General features: G+C 40.3%; 1 long non-coding RNA gene across 6 annotated transcripts; it reads right to left on the reverse strand.

The window, feature by feature from the left end:
• Positions 1–2,207: 2,207 nt before the first annotated feature.
• Positions 2,208–14,891, reverse strand: LOC126492171 (uncharacterized). 6 transcript variants are annotated; one of them, XR_007589536.1, is made up of 6 exons: positions 14,782–14,891; positions 14,484–14,578; positions 12,186–12,575; positions 9,369–9,505; positions 8,928–9,071; positions 2,208–4,599 (listed from the first exon to the last, which is right to left on the reverse strand). It is a non-coding gene; the product is annotated as an uncharacterized lncRNA (long non-coding RNA). The 6 variants fall into 6 exon arrangements; XR_007589537.1 differs by lacking the exon at positions 9,369–9,505 and having other exon boundaries at positions 2,212–4,097; positions 4,444–4,599; positions 14,782–14,890; XR_007589538.1 differs by lacking the exon at positions 9,369–9,505 and having other exon boundaries at positions 3,464–3,584; positions 4,444–4,599; positions 14,782–14,890.
• Between the last annotated feature and the right edge of the window lie 7,301 nt (positions 14,892–22,192).

Genomic DNA, 22,192 nt, shown 5'->3' on the forward strand with positions numbered 1-22,192 from the left:
ATGTATGCCTGCAGGCCAGAAGAGGGCACCAGACCTCTTTACAGATGGTTGTGAGCCACCATGTGGTTGCCGGGAATTGAACTCAGGACCTTTGGAAGAGCAGGCAATGCTCTTAACCACTGAGCCATCTCTCCAGCCCCTAATCACTATGATGTTAAATCAGTAACACATCAGTAACAGGTCTGGGTATGGTGGCCCACGCTTTTAATTCCATATACAGGTGGACCTCTTGGGGTTCATAGTCAGCCTGGTCTACACAGTGAGTTACAAGACAACAAAGGCTATGTAGAGAGAAACTATTTCAAAAAAAAAATCAAAACAAAAAATAGTTTCAAACAAAAGTTACTATAAATTTAGCAAAAGGGGCCATTCCCAATGCATTCTTAGTAAATGGTTTTAAAAAACTTTAAATGTTATATAAACTTAACATTACATAATAGTGAAGTTTGTATTCATACCACTTAGGGACACTGTTTTAAGACTATGTTCTACCTTAAACTTTTTGCTATGCTTTGATAGTATCAAATTATTATGAGAATCTAAAAATAAAAAAATCTCAATTTAGTGTGTATTTCTTGTTATTGGACATTTTTAGTTTCCTATTCTAAGAAAAGTCTGTCTTTAATATTACATTGCTGTGGTGGTTTGAATAAGGATAGCCACCATTGGTTCATGTATTTGAACGCTTGCTTGATCCTCAACTGGTGGAACTATTAGGGAAAGGATTAGGAGGTGTACCCTTGGTGGAGGAAGTGTGTCACTAGGGGTGTGCTTTGATTCTTAAAATCCCATGTCATTCCCGGTTAGATTTCTTCAGCCTTGTGATTGTCGAAAAAGATATAAGTTCTTTTGTGCCATTAATACCTGCTTGCCCAGCTCAAGATATAAGTTCCCAGCTCCTGCTCTTGCACCATGAATACCTGCTTGCCTGCTCTTTGTCATGATGGTCATGGACTATAACCCTCTGCAACTGTAAGCCACAATTAAGTCTTCAGCAAGTTGCCTTGGCCATGGTGTCTCTTCATAATAATAGAAAAATAACTAAGATACTTTTTTATCCTAACCAATATTCTGTGTGGTATTCTCCAATGCTCCCCTATAAACGGTTCTAACATTCTGTTCATTCATCATAATTCATAATAGCTTTTCAGTGATTTATACATCTCCCTCCCAGTTTTCCATTTCTAATGCTTATCTTTGTAAACTACATTTTTATTTATTATGTGGTTTACATAGGTGTATAGGTATGAGTATGCCATGATGCACATATCAAAGTCAGAGGACAAATTCCAAGAACTTGTTCTCTCCTTCCACCACGTGGGTCCCTAGGATAGAACTCAGGCATGGTGGCAATCGCCTTTAACCTGTTGAACCATCTTGCCAACACCCTGTCGCTTATCTTTGTATCTCCACTATGTGGCAGCAATGAGTATGTCCTCAAAAAACACTTGTTGCATGGATATTATTGCTCTCACTTAAAGGGCAAAGAAACTGACTCAATTTGCCCAAGTGACATAGCCCTTACCTATTTACTTTACACAAATTATAATAGCTTTATCCTTGAAGTGTACTCTATAATTACAGCATTTAAAATATTATTGTACTTAAAGGTTCAATGCAACCAATAAAGCACATAGTTCACATGTATGTATGTATGCATGCATGCATGTGGGTATGTGTATATACCCAACATATACAGAAACTTATATGTATAGGACTTTTGATAAGCATTTTATCAAAACGCCCACTCAAATATTAATTTGTATATTGATATCTCTTTGTATACTTGATTATCAACAACTGGATATAAGAGTATATACATGCATTTTAGGGAGAACAGAGGGAAAGAATGGGGAAGTGGGAAGAAGTTAATAAAATAAAACACAGGCTTCAGACTAGATGTACATCTGTCCAAAGATTGTAAACTAGTACTATAATAGCAACTGCATGTGCTACTGTGAACTCTCATCTTGGCCCAAACTTTTCTTATTATCACTTTGTACTCAAAGAAAACTGCAGGATTTTCAACATATCAGCAATCTTTTTTTTTTTTTTTGGTTTTTCGAGACAGGGTTTCTCTGTTGTTTTGGAGCCTGTCCTGGAACTAGCTCTTGTAGACCAGGTTGGTCTCGAACTCACAGAGATCCGCCTGCCTCTGCCTCCCGAGTGCTGGGATTAAAGGCGTGCGCCACCACCACCCACAAATCAGCAATCTTAAAGGCTGAGGAAGCACACAAGTATTAGAAAACCTATTTTTTATTCAACTAAATGGAAAGGCAAGATGTAAGAATGAAAATGACATCTTTACATTACTTTAAAAATGAACAACAGATCTAGGTGTGCAGATGCACACTTGGAATTGTAGCATTCAGAAGGTTGAGGCAGGCGAATGATGCACTCAAGGACAGCCTGCACCAGATTTAAAAAAAGTTTCCACTTACTGAACCATATATGGTCCTTTAAAACTACACAAAATAAATGGTTTTAAAGGCGTTAATATTCATTAACTCTTTTCTATCTTAATTGATGCTGATGAATGATTAGTGTTGTAAGGACTCATTATAGATCAATAAGGTTATAGCAGAACCTTGAATTGGAAGACAATGAACAGTAAGGAACTTTGTAAAAGGAAAGATCATGGCAGCTAATGCAGTATACAGCACCACAAAACAGAATCCAATAGTCAAATAAAAAAGGTATTTCCAAAGATGAAACAAAAGGTTAACTTATCCAAATGATAAAGTGTGAAGCCCCAAATCTAGAACTGCCTAGACTCCATGCCTTCTACTTTTATCGAGACTTCTCAAGCCTTCCCACCTAAATTCTAATAAAAATTTGCTATAACGACAAAAAGAAAAAACATAAAGAAGCAACCTGGGAAGGTCAAGTGGAAAGAGAAAACAGAGACTAAGTACAAAGCTTAGCACTACCATGGCAAAGAGAAAATTTCTTTCAACCTCACCTATCACATTAGCTGATTCCAGCTCTGGGGCAGAAATGTTCAAGAATAAGCTTGGAACATTCAGACATACTGATAACAAGGAAAGTACCAAAAACTGGGGTTTGTGCCAGGAATAATCAGGAACCAACTTTATAATGTTATAAAGTCCTCCTAGCAGAACATAATACCATTTGTACTTCAAAACATTAGATTCACAAATGTTTATATCCATAAGTATCTAGTCATAAGCATTTTCAAAACCCTCAGAAACTACTAGGAACCCAAACCATTATATCAAAAGTTGTATTTAGGGGCTAGAGAGATGGCTCAGTGATTAAGAGAGTTTCCTGCTCTTGCAGAGAACTGGAGCTTAGTTCCAAGAACCAAAATGACCTTTAACTCCAGCTCTAAGGGCTCCAATACCCTTTTCTGCCCTCTAAGGGCACCCATACATAGCATACACTAAAGATATATAAACAATTTTTTTAAAAAAGGTGAGGCTGTGTTTAAAAGGAGAAAAGCTGGGTGTGAATCATACCTGTAATCCCAGCACTCAGGAGGCAAAAGCAGGAGGATACCATAAACTTAAAAGTCTGCCTGGGCTGCATAGTGAGTTCCAAGCCAGACCTAAAAAGAAAAGGAACTGAGAAGACAACTCAGTCAGTATATGCTTACTTACAAGCACAGGGTCTTAGGTTCCAGGACCCACATTTAAAACAAAACAAACAAAAACAACTAGGTGTAGTGTGCTTAGAATAACATCGTTAGGAAGGCAGAGAAGATCCTATCTCAAAGACAACAAGAAATAAATATAAGTGAACAGCATGAGGAATGACACTTGAAGCAAGTCTGGACACACGGACACACACACAAACACACACACTTTAAGAGACAAAAACTGAGTGTTCATCCTGCTTAATCAAATTAAAAAATGAGGGTAAACATAAAATGCCAGAATTGAAACATTATCATTTCACTGTCACCAACCCTTTAATGAACTAAAAGAAAACTCACATCATTAAAACACAACACTGTGAATGAACACATACCCTCCTCCAATGCTTGCCAGAGGGAATGAACGTGAATTTATCACACCTCTGGACCCAGCTGCCAATGTGCAGGAAATAGAACATCAGGGACTACAGTTTGAGAATCCCTGCAACAGAGGGTTCCAAAATTGCTTTTAGCTGAAGGCAATAATAAACTGTTCTCAACCTTGGTCAGAAGTTTCTTTCTGCAGTTAATGTAGACTAAGTGACTGAGTAGTCACTCATAAATGGGCAATATATATCAACCCTGCCCCAAAGCTCTGGGACTATTTAGGAAGAGGAGTCAGAAAGAATGTAAGAGCCAGAGGACAAGGAGGAATGCTATAAAATGTCTTCTAGATATGGCATAGTATTGTACTCATAAACTCACAGCAGCTGTAGTACCTATCTGCACAATCAAGCCAATCAAAATTCAAACATGGATAAGAAAGGAACATCGGCGCCTACCCCTACCTGAGGAGTTACCAGTAGCCGATGGCTATTGGGGAAGTCATTTTTCTTTAGGAAAGTGGCCACTGGTAAGTTGCACATGCTCCAGGAGATGGCTCCACACCAATGCACAACAATTATCAGACTCCATCATTTTTTTTAAAGAGTAGAACTATGAAGCTGGGACAGGAATTAGGAAAGTTAATGATCAAAATGAACTGTATATACATGTGAAATTCTCAAAGAATGTATTTTAGCTGAAGATGATACTAAAACAAGACTAAAGAGTGAAGTATTTCACTCAATCTGAGAAAGCAGTCTAGAAATAATAACATTCTGCCCTAACTACAGATATATACTAATGCTCTGATTATTAGCACCATCACTTGGAAATCCACAAATGCAAAACCTATTCCACCTCAAATTATAAAATCAGAAATTGGGGTTAGGACACAGCAATTTATTTTAAAGTTTCAAAGTCACTGTTTTGTCTTTTTTGGGGGAGGGGGGGAAGGTTCATAGCCTTGGCTGTCCTGAAACTAGCTCTAAAACCAGGCTGTCCTCAAACTCGGAGATTTTCTGCCTGTACCTCCCGAGTACTGAAATTAAAGGTGTGCTCGACCACTGGCTTCAGAATCACTGTTTTAAGTATGATGCATGCATTAACCCAATTCAACTTATCCAAAATCCTAAATGATAATAGGTAACACTTTATAGAAGAACAACTACACTTCAGCACAAAGGTTAATTTATACAGTATGATACAGTAGGTAAAAAACAGGGTCAGAACTTGGACTGAGGGAATCTTCTTAATGGTTATACAGAAGTCTTTCCACCAGTAAGAACTCAATTGGCAATGAAAGGAGAGCTTCCAGCAGTAGCACATATCTTAGTTCAGCTACTCATGGCTAAAGCAAGAGAATCGCCTTGCATAAGCATTCAAAGCTAATTTGAATTGGAAATTAATTACATTAAATTAGTTGGAAAAACACCAGCAAAGACTAGAATATGCCAATAAAAAATAGGCAAATAAATTTAGCAAATAACAACCATAAGTTATCTTTAAAAGCTGTCCCAAATATAAGCACCCACCCAATGTTTCTAATTATAAAGATTTAAAACCTGAGTTGTGCTAAAGGTGATACATAAATCCATAGCAGTTCATCTGTGATTAGCAACTTTTTAACTTTTTAAGATTTATTTTGGGCTGGAGAGATGGCTCAGTGGTTAAGAGCATTGCCTGCTCTTCCAAAGGTCCTGAGTTCAATTCCCAGCAACCACATGGTGGCTCACAACCGTCTGTAATGAGGTCTGGTGCCCTCTTCTGGCCTGCAGAAATACAAACAGACAGAATATTGTATACATAATAAATAAATATTTAAAAAAAAGATTTATTTTGCCGGGCGGTGGTGGCGCACACCTTTAATCCCAGTACTCGGGAGGCAGAGGCAGGCGAATCTCTGTGCGTTCGAGACCAGCCTGGTCTACAAGAGTTAGTTCTAGGAAAGGCTCCAAAAGCTACAGAGAAGCCCTGTCTTGAAAAAAAAAATTATTTTATGTGTATGAGTATTTGGCCTCACACACAATGTGTGTGCATGATGCACTAAAAGATCAGAAGAGTATCAGAGCCCCTGGAACTGAAATTTCATATGGTTGTGTGCTATCATATGGGAGCTGGGAATCAAACCTGGCAAGAGCAACAAGTGTTCTTAACTGGTAAGCATCTCTCCAGCTCCCCAATTTTTTAATTTTAAAACATAAGTATTTAAGTCCTCCCTCTACTTTTTACTTTTAGCCCTCTTTATTTACCACTATTTAAAAGAAAAAAAAACTACTTGCTTTCAACAACTGCTTTCTTTCAACACTTAAGAACAAAGTCTCTAAGTTGAAAAAAAATTTTAACATATATATTGAGTTCAATCAACTGAATCAGATCTACTGTACAATTTCCATTTGGTGGTACTTCATTTTTATTTTGTTCACTGGTGTTTTGCCATGGGTGTCAGGTCCCCAGGTATAAAAGTTACAGATGGTTGTGAGCTACTATGTGGATGCTGGGAATTGAACCTGGGTTCTCTGGAAGAGCAGTTTTTTTTTTAACTACTCAACCATCTCTCCAGCCCCTTGGTGGTACTTCATAAAAGCGAAACAAATTTCATGAAATCATTTCTATGTCACCATTATGATTTTAAAGACAACTAATGAAAAACTTTTTAAGGAAACTCAAAGTTGAAAATTATCAAGTTAACACCTCAAGCAAACTTATTTTACTCAGGGAGCCACTCCTTCATTCAAAGCATTTCTATAACCAGAAAACCAAGATGGTCAACAAGCACATCAAGTTTTACCAACTCAACCTCTATGACACATCAACTAAGAGACTTCCAGAGAATCTTAAGAGCTGAATTATCCCAGACATTATCATATATAAACATTTGGTAACCAGTCATTGAAGAGGTCAAAAAAACAATATAAGAAATCCTAAGAGCACAAACACTTGTGAACTGTCTGCCTCGTGTCTACCTACCCATGAGATCACTGCAGAGCAACCTAACATGATCAGATACACAACCGAATTACCAACTTAACCTTATTCCATGAGAAGCAATGTGGAATGTGAAGGGCAAATATATTTTCAAACAACCAAGTATGGCATTTCAATGATACTTTGAACTGGTGGTTAAAAACACACAACAAAGGAGAATTAAAAACCCAACACTGTTTCCATTGTGAAGTTCCAGTTTTAAGAAGGGAGTGATTCAAATATCGGAATGCCCACTGTGCACAATTCTGTACCAGTTATCCTAGTTTCACAAACTGGGGTTTGGGCCTAAGTGGTTTGGTTTAAATTACAGAAACTGAAATGTAAATATTTAATCATTATATCCAACATACTCAAAATGTTTTCTGTTGAAAGCATGAACTTGTTGGAATTCCCAAGAAATCCCTTATTTAATATTTAATCAATTTTCAAATAAGGACTTATTCCTCCAATAATGAACAAAGAGTGGAAACACCTGACCTCTGGCTGGTGATTCACAATCACATTCAAATACTTTTAAATTTTTCATTCATAAGACTTTTCCATTTTCTGCCTCTTTAACTTGCAATTCTTACCATTTTAATGACTGGCACGCACACCTTGTGCTCTGCCCACATTTGTGTTTAGTTAAAGGCTGGTTGGAGGCTTTAGTTTCAAATCTCATTTTCTGGTTTTGATCATAGAAAGAAACGTAATACAGACCCCAGAATGGATAACACTGTAAAGTTTAAAAAAAAAATGAAGGGGGCGGGGGAGGAAGCAAACAATTTACAACAACTGATGTTGGGGGAACTATTTCCAAGTGAAATAAGTACAACCCTAGGACAATTATACTATAATTGAGTGTAAAATCTGTAAGTAACAAAGTTCCCAAAAAACTTTTAATATTGCAATTTCAAGAACTGTGTTTAACAGCCAACCAGTTCTTAATAGCTAAATTCTGGGTCAGAGAAGCTAAGGTAACACTAAAATAAAAAGAACATTATAATAGAGCATAAAAACAACCAAACTACCTAAAAAACATTGCAAATACACATGAAAAACTCCAAACACATTATCAGGTCACTATCTAGAAAACATCAGCTTTTTCTTCCAGAAGGCCTATATTTCATAGGGATAACAGTAAGCGGGACCAGGACGTGGAACTAAAATCAAACTGCCACAGAAAAAGGAACCCACGAATAGCTATTTTAGTACACTGACCAAGCCAGCAGTCTCAACGTCAGCTAGAATATAAGCAGTTACTACCGTTGTTTGATTATAATAGGTTCTCTAGGGTCTTTAATAAGAATGTAATACACATTGCTATGGGCTTTAATTCTCAAATGTGAGGATAATATGATAACACAATTTAAAAAATAAATTGTAAAGAAAAAAATTGCCTGAAGTTTAAAATATATTTTAAGTCTACACAACTGTTTAGTAAATACAATTTTCTCTGGGTCCAGTGTCAAACAAACTATAAAGAAAACAAAGTATCAGGGAAATTTTAAAAATAGCCTATTTTCTACTTTTAAAACTCAATTTCTTCGATTGTGAAAATGATTTTGTGGTTATACTGTCAAGAATTTTCTCAGCTATCTATAAAATATTTACATAGATAAAAAACATGACAAGAGGGGTTTATTTCAAAGTAATTCCATGGGAAGGGGGATGCCAAAGGGTAAAACTAGAAAGGCTGAAAGTTGACAAATGTTAAAAGTACCTGGGGAAGGGAATGTCATACTACTTGGCTTGCTATGTTTCAAATTTTTATCAATTAATTTAAAAATTATGTACTGACTATATGCATTTAAACAGTTCCCTTTAATTTAGTAATGATCTCCATCCACTAAAATTAAAAAAAAATGACATCTGATCCACAATGGAACCAAAGCAACACAACCACAAAATGGAAATCCCAACCCCATCTCCATTTCAAGATGTAAAATACAAATGCCACCCACAAAGATCTAAAAAAACTAACCTAAAATCACAGTCAATCATAGTCATCCTGGTGGGAAATCCCAACACTGCTCCAACACCTTCCTGAATCTTCCTGACCAAATTATGGTCTACTGGTTTGTTCCTCTGAAGCACTAAAACCACTCAAGTCAGGCTACTGGAGGACCTACAAAATAAAAGGGTCAGAGGAAAAAAGCATATATTAGAATTGGGAGGTTAATTATTATATCAAAATTTAAACACAATCAGGTATTTCTGAAGCAACAGCCCTTGAACACCAATTTGCATTTTTAGGGCCTGCTTTGAGCAGTAACTAAAGAACTCAGAAATCAATAGCTATACAGTGTTTCTAATGACACTTAGACAATACCCCTGAAAATTGTTCTCAACCCAAACAAAATGATAGCATGTTTAACAAATGAATACTAAGGAAAATACTGTACACATTAAAATTATTTTTCACCTTCATAAGTGCTTTTTGGCCATACTGGGAGACAAACGATAAACATCCTGGGAATTCAAGGTTGAACTTTGTCACTGAATCTTAGACAAAGTTTTTATTTGGTAGTGCCACTCCTTCCTCTCTTCTCAGAGATCTACCTAGAATAAATTAAACCTTTTAGGTCATGCCTAGATCATCATCCCCAGATTTATTTATTATAACGCTGAAGGACGAGAGTCAAACAGTTAATTGGTAATTATTGCTTAACCCATTGTAAAAGGCACCAGGACAAGAATCTCAAAGTGACCTGTCTTCCAATGAAAGAGGAAGTTCATTTAGAGTACCTCCAACTCAAACAAACCCTGAAGCTCAAGACTGAAATCCACACATAGTTAATTAATTATCAGATGGGTTACCCACTCATACTTCAACCCCATCACCCAACCAACACAATTAGTTTAAAAAAAAAACATTCTACTATTAGTCTAATAAAAACATTAACAGTAAGGAAAACTAATTGCAAGTCAAATGTGTTAGAAAATATAAAATGGCAAAAGCACAACAGAAGGTAGTTATCAAAGAGCCAGCTGTGATTGCCTTTTGGGGGAAAATACTGGTATTTAGTTAGATCAACCTTCCTAATGTCTTGCATATAGGTATTAATTATCATGCTTAAAAAGACGCCTCCATACTGACCTCAGGAGCTTAATGAGGTAGAGGAAGAAATACCAAAAAAAAAAAAAAAAAAAAACACAACAACAACAAAAAACTCCCTAAGAGAAGTTCTCTTTAACACTGCAAAACAGCAGGGCATGAAACTTCATTACTTTTGTGGGGTGAAGGACAGGACAGATTGTCTTTTAAGGAGTGGCAGAAACGAGCAGGCAAGGGATGAGGCACTCCCTTCCAAAAGGTAGAACACCTGGGTGTGGTCCGTGACAGAAACATAGCTGGTGGTCATTTCAAGAGAATGATTTTGCACTAGTAGAAACTTCAAAAAGTGGGAACACATTCAAATATCATGAGCCATTGGTCATACAAAGTGGTTCATGGGGAGAAAAAAATACAAAGCAGATCCAAGTTGATAGGTATTATTTCTAAACAGAAATTAACAACTGAACAAATAACAAATGAAAAAATCTTCTCTTTCCCAGGCTATAAAGGCAGTATATAACATAAAAACAACTACCAATATATTCTCACATTAAAAAGGCACCGCAATTTGTTTTCCTATGAACCAGACACTTTACAAATTTTCTTGATTATTCTTGCAACAACCCTTTAAGGTAAGCATTACTATTGTCATTATATAGATGAACAGAAATCTGAAAAGATCAAGGTCATGAGTTCAATGTGAACTGGAAGCAAATGCTATTTTCTACACCAGACTGCTTCCCATGAAAGGGGAATGCTGGCCATCTCCTCAATCTATGCAACACTGGTGCTAAAAGAAGTAATTCAAATCATGTTATCTACAAAGGAAACACATGATAGGGAATTAATTGTTTATAATAGAGGTGATGTGAAGGGAAAGGAAGTAAATTTAAAAGAAGCATGACTGTTTAAGGTGTAAAACATGTGATGGAAAGAAAACGCATTGGAGGTATGATACCGCACTAGGGGATTCTGTTCCCGGGGGTGGGAGGAAGAGTGGTTGTGAGAAGTTTAAGGCGGAAGCAATGAGAAGTACTTAAATGGTGGCTAGTAGTAATCCAGAAAAAAGACAGCCACAATCCAACAGACTACAGAAGAGGGAAAGGGGGCGGGTCCCAGGGTTTGTAAAGTAGAAGGGGTTGGTAGGAATGGCAAAGTTTGATGGAGTGGGGGAGCGATTGAGAAGGCCACTAACACTGCAATTATCCAACCACTGACCCGCTTATTGTTCTGCCCAGGAATGGTCTCAAAACATTCAAAGTGGAAGAAATCAGTACCCTGTCCCCGCGTCGAGGATAAACAAGCCAAAGGACCTAAGAAAATGGAAGGTTTCTATGGCTCCATACACAAAGACGGAGTAAATGCAGGGAACCAGACAGGCTCTATTAATGTCTGCGCAAGCACCATGGAAGGAGATGGTGTAGACTAGATGATTCAGGCGAGGCTCTAAATTAGGACTGGGGAGGATAGGGAAAAATTTTACACCTCCCCTTAATAATGCATCCCAATATCTACGAAGCTGAGAGATTGTTTAACAGGGAGATAGAATTTGGGGAGGGGAAGGAATACACTAGTCAGTCTACAGACTGACCCTTCAACCTTAATTCAAAAGCTGTGGGAGCTGGGGAAGCGGAGCCCATCTCAGCTCAGGAAAAACTAGGGGTTTCATAAGGGTCGTTGCAAGGGCTGCGAAAAAGCAAGCACGCAAAAATGATGCAGAGAGCAGTCCTCGGTGTGTCCCCTCTCTCACCTTTTCATCTAATCCCCAGCCCACTACCCAATGAACTACCGACTCACTCCCACACTTTCCAACCCGCCCACTGCGACGACGAAAACGGAGGCGGAGAGCGATTGGTGGGGCAAAGGCAGGCCCACACGCGGCTAAGGCCGGTGGAAATGGTGTCGCCTTAGCCGGTAAGAAACAGGGTGGTCTTCATCTCAGGCAAGATTTACCGGCACCGCGACGTTTCGCCATTCGTCATTTCCTTAATGGCTGGCACCTGCGAAGCGTCACAAACGCGGATAGCTAACCCCTTAGTACCATGTACTAGCAAGACAGACATCAGCCTCCGACGCCATCTTAACAGGCGGACCGACCCTAGTCACTGCCCCCCCACCCCCAAGGTACCTCCGCCACCGCCGGCGAATCCCACGAGGACATAACCCGCTCCCGCGAGAACTCACCGGCTAAGAACAGCACCATCAGAAGACGCTGCTCGCGCCTCCGCAGCTCCTGCACTCAGCAGCCACCCTCGGCCGCCTCCGCGTGATCCCAGGAGAACCTCCACCGGACCGGGGAAAAACTGAGCCCAGCCCGTCCCAAGCCTCTCCTTACACCCAAGCCGAAATCGCTACAGCTCCGCTCTCACCCCACGCGAAGCGAAAAGCAAATGACGCACAACCTCACGGAGCACTAAGGGGCGGAGCCAATATGCCGCCGCCGGCTCCCGCATGCGCTGTGCGAACTATCGCGATATTACGTTCAGAATCGGCGAGACCTTCGTAATTCACTGCAGAATGCCATCCGCGCCTCGCCTTTAGGAAACGAGATATCGCGAGAACGGCTGCAGGATCCTAAAAAGGAGAAAGGCGGAGCTTCGTGAAAATGACTGGGAGTTTTTCGGGGAAAGGGAGGAAGCTCTCGTCCTTTAGGGATCTCGCTTACCACGAGGTTTCCGACCCACTGCGGAGCTCGCTACCAAACCTCGCGATGACACAGCTCAGCGCCAAATCTCGGCCATGTCTTGAAAACTGCCCCCGCCCCCGATTTAGGTGTCTAGAGCCTGCCTAGTGCTTGAGGAAAATTTAAAAAGTCAACCTGTTTATTCTCACGCTTCCCGCAGGGCTGTACCAATTAGCCAAACTCCATTCTGGAAGCGAAGAAATGGGTCCCCATTGTTACCTGCCTCGAGGAATGACGTGCTATCCTTACTAACACAGAAAAGATGTTCCGTATCGCAATAAACACACAAATGCAAATGGAAACAATGACACAACAGTTTTTGCTCATGGGGGAAAAAATTTAAAAGACCTCTAATATCCATATTTCTTCCGTCGCCGCACTGCAGGCTAACCTGAATCCATCTTAATCTAAGTAAAGGTTCATATTATTAGTTCTACCTCCAAAGTCACCAGATTTAACTACCGGAGCTTTACCTTAGCATAACCAGAAAGACCCAATAAAGTGGTTTTCTTCAAACAAAGGAGTCTGCCCTCAAAAGCAAATTCAAGCTTGGGGTGGGGAAGTAGGTGTGTGAAGATTTTAATATGGCAGTTTTTCCATGTCTAACCAACAGTGTTTCTCCAATAAATCTTGGGATCCAGTCTGGCCCGTTTGTGGGCTTTTCCATTCTAATGCATTGTTCTGTCTATTCTAATTTAAACATGCTACCTTCAGAGTACAGTTTAATAGTAAAAGTATCCCCCATCTTTAGTTATTTTTAAAAACATTTTCTCGATTATTCTTAGCCATTCTCCCATCACGAACTTTAGGACTGTTAAGTTCCAAAAACTTAGTCTATTTATTGGAATTGCATCAATTGCATAAATCAATATAGAAAAATGGACATCACTACAAAATTGAGCCTTCCTATTCAGAAGCATAATATTCTCCATTTATGCAAACGCTCTTCTATTGTAGTCCTCAAAGTTTTACAGTTTACTTCCAGATATTTTTTATTTTTCTTGGTATTTAGAGTAGGACTTTTTAGTATTTCAAAATGTTCATTGCTTATATACTGGAAGACGTCATATTTGACTATTCACTTTTGCAATTAGAAAAATGAAAACATCCTCAAATATAGTAATAATCAGTAAAATGCAAATGAAAGCAACGACATGTGCTTTTTTTACTCTAACTGGAAAAATATAAAGATCAGTAACAATTTATGTTGGCAAAACTATGGAAAAATAAGCAATCTCGCACTACATTGGGTAGTATAAATTATTATGGCCTTTGGGTAAGGGAATTTAGACAAATCTATCAAAATTCAAAATGCGTACTTTTTGATTCAGTAATTACTCCTCAAAGAATTTCTCCTACAGAAATACCTTCATACAAGCAAGAAACATACACAAACCCATTCATTACTGCATTACTTGCAATAGTCCCCTCTCCCCCAAAGAAAACAAGCTGGTGTACAACAATCAGGATATGGTTAAATAACTATAGTCCAGGCATGCAACGCAACGGTAGGTATAAAAATGGGACAAATTCGGATTCCCTGATAAGAGAGCTGTAAGACACATTGTTTTAAAAAAATCAAAGCAATTAGACAAAATGAATGCGTGTCCAGCACCATACATATACATACACATCAGGACACGCGCGCGCGCTCCTAGTACTAACCATGAAGTCTGCCTGCTCGCCCCTCACCTTCCTTTTCCTCTGAGGCCGCCTTCCTCCAATCCTTAAAAGAAAAACTGAAGACCTGGCCTTTACTCCCCCCTCTAAGGGCACTTGATCAAGGCTAAAGCCCGTACCTTGCGTCCCCAGTGCTGGCCGCTCTCTTGCGCACTGTTCGCTGTCCTGCTGTCCCCAAAGATGCAGCTAGCTCTCTGCTGGAGGCCGCTGAGGACTGGGGGGGGAGGGGAAAGGAGGAGGGGTTCGGGGAAGGTTGCTGCTGTCGCCTGGCCCCTTTAGCAGTCTTTCCCAAGGCTCCCTAAGGCCGCCCCCTCCGAGACTCGGAGCCGGGTCCCGTGGGAACTGCCCCCTACCTCGAGGAGTCTAAGATGGCCCGTCCCCCAGGCCCGGGAAGCGGGGAGGGGGGTAGACGCTCACCTCAGCCGCAGTGGCTCGGCGGGGCCTGCAACTGCGAGCAGGGTCTGCGGCCAGCAGCAATACTGTTCCCCCCCCAACCCCCTCCTCGCCCTCGGTTTAAAAAGCCTCCCCCTGCGGCTCAGCTCACACTGGATTTAAGGCTCCACCTACCACGCGATTAGCTCCGCCTCTGTCCCTTGAGAGGGCTCTCCTGATCCCTTGGTGGTGTATTCTGGTCACCTTGCGGGGAGCTACTCATGGCCCAATAAAGGCAACTATAGATAGGATCACTAATGAACTGGGATTTGATTCTTGTACAATGGAAATCCATGAAGGGGATAAAACTTGATTTACATTTTAAAAATTAAGGAATGGGGAAGGATGGGTAAGAGGGCAAGATGGGACACATTGTGGGGGACCAGAGAAAGGGAAGAAGAGAACTACAGTGCAAATCCACAGAACACTTTAGGCACAGCGATCCCTCAAACATTTCTCCTTTATACTATGTAAGGTGGCACTGTGGCTGGAGTACTCTGTAGAGGATCTACATTTGTAAAAATGACCTGGAAGGAGATAATCCTATTAACCTCTAATCTCTGGGATACAGCATGAAATTGGAAAGCGAAGGGATTTGGGGGGAGCATTGATTTGCAACTCAGAATGTTTCAATAAGGTTCGAATTTTAACAAATGTATCAATTTGATGTTTAGAACAAAAGTGAGCCAGGTGGTGATAGCCCGCATCTTTAATCCCAGCACTCAGGAGGCAAACACAGGTGAACCCTGAGTTCAAAGCCAGCCGGGTCTACAATGTGAGTTCTAGGATGACCAGGGCTACACAGAGAAACCCTGCCTTGAAAAGAAAAAGAAAAGGAAAAAGACAAAGAAAAAGAAAAGGCACTAGTGGAAAAACCCTTGAGACATTAATTCCGACATTGCAGAACAGTGGGCCATGGATTGAATTGGGAATCTGCTGAAGGAAACCATTACCTCCGTCCATGTGTATAGTTACACAGTAAGTTTTCTGTACAACCTAAGATGCACAGACAGCCCTCTCAGGTTGTCTTGTTGTATGTTCTTAACAAAGATGTATTTAGTAAGTGAGTGTTATTCCATTATAAGGTGAATTATTTAACTAATACCCTATGTTAAATCTTAATTATTATTCAAGCAAAAAGCAGACATTGGAAAGGACTGGCCATGGTTCTGTACCATTCATCCATCACCCTGGCTTCAAAAAGGGCTGCAAGATAATCAAGAAAATCACATCAATTATGAGCAGTAACTGATCAGAGAGGTGTATAGCTTTGCCGGACAAAACAGCACACAATGAACAGACTTGAAATCTCCAAGGACAAAAGGGTCCATAAATTCACCAAGGAAAGTGTGGGGATACATTTATGCCAAAAGAAAGAGATGCTGAGCACAATCTTTCTTGTGTTGAAGAAAGCCACTGCCAAAAACTAAGCCCCCACTGCCTTTGCATATAAAAAAATACCTAAAAATACTTACAGAAAAGAGAAAGGGGGTATAGCACTACTAATTGGAACTTCACTATAACTAAATGTGTATTTCTAAGACTTTTCTAATGCTGATGTTTGTTGAAAAGAAGTAGCTAGACTCAGAAACTTGCTCCTCCCCAAAACAGAAAACCTCTCCAGAACAGTTTCAACATGCAGGCTCACCTGAAATTTAAGAAAATTCCAGTTTGTTTAGAATATTTCTATGCTCTCGCCCACCCATTTAATAAGCACCTTCAATTGTAGAATCTGGTCTCTTACAGCATCTGCTTCAACTCTAATAACCCACGGTGCCCACTCTTATTATAACCCCTGCCTTTCTACTGTTAGTTTCCTAACCCCCAAATCCAATTCCACACCTCTAATTCTAAAATCCCCTATGTACAATAGCCATAGTTTACATCTAAGTCTGCAGCTAGTTCTTTTGCTACCTCCATCCCCTCCAATATTAATTTCAACAAGTACCATCCCCCACATACATTTTGATTTTCTTATTGTAGAAATATTAACAGTATATATGAAAGCATGAAGAAAACAGTAAAAATTGGACTCATGGAGCTGGGGAGATGGATTCATGGTTAAGAGCACTGGCTGTTCTTCCAGAGACATGGGGTTCAATTTCCAGCACCCACGTGGTAGCTCACAACTGTTTATAATTCCAGTTCCAGGGGACGCGACACCCTAATGCAGACATACATGCTGGCAAAACACCAATGCACATAAAAATTAAAAAAATAAATGAAAATGAAAAAAAATGTAAAAGGAGGGGAGGGAAGGACTGGGTATATAGACGGCTGGAAAAATGCTTGTCTTGAATGTGTGAAGCCCTGAGTTTGAGCCCCAGCACAGGAAGACAGACAGACAGACAGACAGAAAGAAAGAGAGAGAGAGAGAGAAAGAAAGAAAGAAAGAGAGGAGAGGGAAGGAGGGAGAGAGAGAAAGAAAGAAAGAATGAGAGGGAGAATAACTAAATTTGCAAATAAAGTAAAATAAAATAAATAAATTGGACTCACAATCCAGAGAGGACATAATTGTTCTTATTTTATGCTCACTTAACATTTTTCTACATATTACATCTAATATATATAGTTCTAAAGAAAACTATAATACAGTAAATTATTAATGACTTAGTGAATATTTGTCATAATATTGAATATTTGTCTATAAAATTTCTAGATTTTTTTCTGCCTTCCACAGAAGTGCCTTTATTTATTTACAGAACCTAGGAAATGATAGCCTATATATTAAAAAAAGGAAATTCCAAAATCTTCTATCAGCATCTGAGTAGTGGTGAAAGGGCCTTTCATTTCCAATAGCAGCCACCTTCAGGATGAATCGCCATAAGCTTCTCTCCATCAGCTGCCAGCCATTCAGGCCTAAACAACTTGTGTCTTCTGAAATCTTGATTGGCTTCTGCGTTCTCAGTAGACCTCTGTCCCTCTGGGTCAGCTCCCTGTCTTATAGAATCCCATGATTGTCAAGAACTTCCTTAAGGGAGAGGACATACAGATAGGGCAGGAGCAGGAGAACTTGTTCCATTTGCAGTCTAAAATCTTACTGAGGTCCGCAGTCATTGATAGTGCAGAATATTGGGTTCTCAAGCCTGAAGGGACTGAGACACCCACACCCCCATCTCTTCTATTAGACAGGACTTCTGCTTATCACCATTGACGATATGGTTGCCTTAGCGTTCCAAGTAATGCTTGTTATTGTTCATCATTGGCACACCTCCTTGAGGAATGGCACACTGATCCAGTGGATCTTGCCAAACAGCTTGCTCGTTACTTCTTTGCTGCAGATACTCTCGAGAGACAGTAGGTTGTTTATTATTCCACTCGACCCTGTGGTTATAATCCTCCTTGTACTATTGGATATCCTCATTGGTGAGATGGGAGAATATGTCCAGCATCCTAATGCTCTGAGTGGATTGCACTGGAAAATCACCAAAATCCAGCTGATACAACATAGTATGTGGACACCAAAAGCTCACCAAAAGTAACAGGTAAGTGATGCATAGTGAGATCAAGTGTCTTTCATGGTCTCCTTGCTGCCCCAGCACCACCTTTTTTTTTTTAAATTAACTTTATTTATATTTTACATCCCAGCCACAGTTTCCCCTCCCTCTTCTCCTTCCATCCCCTCCCCCACTTCCCCACTACCCCTTAATACCACTATCCACTTAAGTTTCTTCTTTTTTATTTCTTTACTTCTTAATTTTACATCCTGGCTGAAGTTTTCGTCCCTCCTTTCCTCCTAGTCCCCCCCCACACACTCTGTTCTCACTCGACAATGCACTCCTCCTCTGTTTCTGTTCAGGAAAGAGCAGGTTTCCCATGTATATCAACAAAACATGGCATATCAAGTTGCAGTAAGACTAAGCACCTCCCCATGTATTAAGGGTGGGTAAGGTGACCCAGTATGAGGAATGGAGTCCCAAAAGCTAGTTAGAGTCAGGGACAGCCCCTGTTCCCACTGTTAGGAGTCCCACAAGAGGACCAAGCTACAGACCTATAATATATATGAAGAGTACCTAGGTCAGTCCCATGCAGGCTCCCTGGTTGTTGGTTCAGTCTCTGCGAGCCCCTTTAACCCCAGGTTAGCTGATTCTGTAGGTTTTCTTGTGATGCTCTTGACCCCTCTGGCTCCTACAATCCTTTCTTCCCCCTCTTCTGAAGGATTCCCCATGCTCAGCCTAATGTTTGGCTGTGGGTCTGCATCTGTTTACATCAGTTGCTGGATGAAGCCTCTCTGATGACAACTGGGCTATGCACCAATCTGTGAGTATAGCAAAATATCTTTTTTTAAAAGATTTATTTATTTATTGTGTATACAACATTCTGCCTCCATGTATGCCCGCACGCCAGAGGAGGCTGCCAGATCTCAGTACAGATGGTTGTGAGCCACCATGTGGTTGCTGGGAATTGAACTCAGGACCTCTAGAAGAGCAGCCAGTGCTCTTAACCTCTGAGCCACCTCTCCAGCCCATAGCAGAATATCTTTAGGCATCATTACATTGACATTTTTTCGCCAGTCGTGTTTAGTTCTACCCAAGATCTCTGGACCATCCAGCATACCAGCACCTCCTTTTAATCTCTGAGAGCTTGTTGCTGGAAGATGACCATTTCTCAGGCTTTGTCACAAATATTTATGGCGGAATATTCTCTCCCACAAGTCAGCTCTGTCCCATCAGTTGGATCCCAAATAACCACACAGAGACTTACTATTATTATTGAGTCTCTGTATAGTTATTTATAAATGTTCAGCCAATAGGTTAGGCTTATTAATAACTAACTCTTACAACTTAAATAACCCATATTTTTTATCTATGTTCTACCACGTGGCTTGGTACATTTTCTCAGCATGGCATGTTCATCTTGCTTCTCCCCATGTCTCAAGATTCTCCATGTCTCAAGATTCTGCCTTCCTTATCCCAGCAAGTTCTCTCCCTGTTCACAAGTACCATCTAACTTTTTCCTCCCTGGCTATTGGTCTTTAATTTAGCTCTTTATTAAACCAATGAGAGCACCACATCATGACAGTGTACCAAAAGTATATTCCACGACATCGTGGTCCAGACACTGAATGGGCTCTTCCCAAATTCATCCATAAATAGACTGCAGTTGGGGGTAGCATATAGGTGACTGAGAAAAATCCAAATACAGCTATTATTCATTCCTATGGTTCCCTTCCAGAAAATTCCCTTCTTTTTCAAGTCTCTTGTATCTCTAAATATTATTCAGCACCAAATCCTTCCAGGTCGGTTCATGGTGGTTAGAGAACAACTTGACTGCTTAATCATTGGAGATCCAGTAGAGAGTTTTGACACCGAACGATTTTTGCTTGGTTTGCTTGGTTTTATTGAACGACACATTCAATAAAAGTTCAAAAAGTTCCAATCCTCGTTTTCTGTTGCTTAGACCTACCTATTCTCTCACCTCAAAGTTTTTGATCAGTAGCGATTTCTCAATGTCAATGACCTATTTCCCTCTTCCTGCCAGGATTGAGTGGTCTTCCGGGGTGACTGCCATCCCAGGTTCCTCTCAGATTTCACCTATTCTAGTTCCTAAATCCCACTGGAGGTCAGATTGTTACACTATCACTTCCTCCTGTGAGCTCACAGACACTGGTAATTGTGTTGGGAGCCTGTTCCCCGCACATCACCAGAAGCTGCTTCAGTAGTGGAGCTCTCTCGGTAAACCAGCTCACTCTGTAACACTTTTGTAACACAGTGTCATTCTGTAACACTTTTGTTTGTTTGCTTGCTTGCTTGCTTGTTTTAGAGACTGGGTTTCTCTGTAGCTTTGGAATCTGTCCTGGAACTCTCTCTGTAGACCAGGTCAGCATCAAATTCACAGAGATCCACCTGCCTCTGCCTCCCGAGTATTAGGATTAAAGGTGTGCACCACACCACCCGGCTTCCTGTCTATAACATTTTTATGGCAGCGTGAAACATTTTTTCCTTCAGTGTGTATTTAATCTAGGGTTTTTTCTTTTATTTTTGGTTTTTCAAGGCAGGGTTTCTCTATGTAACAGCTTTGGCTGTCCTGGAAATAGCTCTGTAGCCTAGGATGGCCTCGAACTCACAGACATGCACCTGCCTCTGCCTCCCAAATGCTGGAATTAAAGGTGTGTGCCACCACTGCTCATGGTTTGTTTGTTTGTTTGTTTGTTTTGGCAAAAACACTTTTTCTAAATACAAGTGAATTCATTATTCTAAAACACTCTCTCCAGATGTCATGCTTAATCTCAATTGTCAGCTTGATTGAATTGAGAAGCACCTAGAAAATGAGGAAAGCTTACATCTGTGTGAGTCTAGGAGCAAGTTTCCAGGGAGAATTAACTAGAGACAGGGAGGCTCATGATGGCAGAAAAGGCTATAAAATGAGAGAGGTGGGGTGGGAGAGAGGGAAGGGGGAAGGAAGAGGGAAAGACTGTTCTAGAATGCTTCTCCATTCATGCGCCAAGCCTAGAGAATAAAGCAACACAATTTCAGGACAGGTCTTTCCCATTAGTTTAATCCCTTCTGGCAGTTCCCTCGCAGATACCACAAGAAATGTACTTTATTAATCTCCTAGGTGCTTCTCAGTCTAAAAAAGGTAAAAATCAGAAGTATCACAAGCCAGCCCTGTTCGATGTGAAACACAAACACATCTCTTGAGGTATAAATTCCACTCCTAAACCAGCACAAAGTAACATGTTCCTTTTGTAATGAAAGTGCATTCAGTTCTTCTCTAAAAGTTCCTATATAGTCTTAACAATCTTAATATTGTTCAAAAATCCAAGTTCAAAGTTTCTTCTGAGACTCAAGGCAAATTCTTAGCTATCAAATACAATAAAATTTAAAAAACCTATAAATTACAAATTTCAAGAAACAATGTACATAACATACATTTCCAATCCAAAGTGGGAAGAGATTGGGATGCAACCAAAGCAAGACTGAATGCCAATAAGAAAAACATTAAATCCTACAGATGCCTGTTTGGTATCTGGGGTCATGATACAAAGCTCCAACTAGGCTGGGTGGTGGTGGTGCACGCCTTTAATCCCAGCACTCAGGAGGCAGAAGCAGGTGAATTCCTGTGAGTTCGAGGCCAGCCTAGTCTACAAGAGCTAGTTTCATGACAGCTAGGACTGTTACACAGGGAAACCCTGTCTTGAGACGGTGACGAAGAAGGAGGAGGAGGAGGAGGAGGAGGAGGAGGAGGAGGAGGAGGAGGAGGAGGAGGAGGAGGAGAAGGAGAAGGAGAAGGAGAAGGAGAAGGAGAAGAAGAAGAAGAAGAAGAAGAAGAAGAAGAAGAAGAAGAAGAAGAAGAAGAAGAAGAAGAAGAAGAAGAAGAAGAAGAAGAGGCAGCAGCAGCAGCTCCAACTAGCCAGGCAGTGTTGGCACATTCCTTTAATCCCAGCAGCACTTGG

The sequence above is a fragment of the Alexandromys fortis genome, unplaced genomic scaffold (genome assembly GCF_014885135.2).
Source record: "Alexandromys fortis isolate MF-2015 unplaced genomic scaffold, M_Fortis_MF-2015_v1.1 scaffold_295, whole genome shotgun sequence".
Lineage (NCBI taxonomy): Eukaryota > Metazoa > Chordata > Mammalia > Rodentia > Cricetidae > Alexandromys > Alexandromys fortis.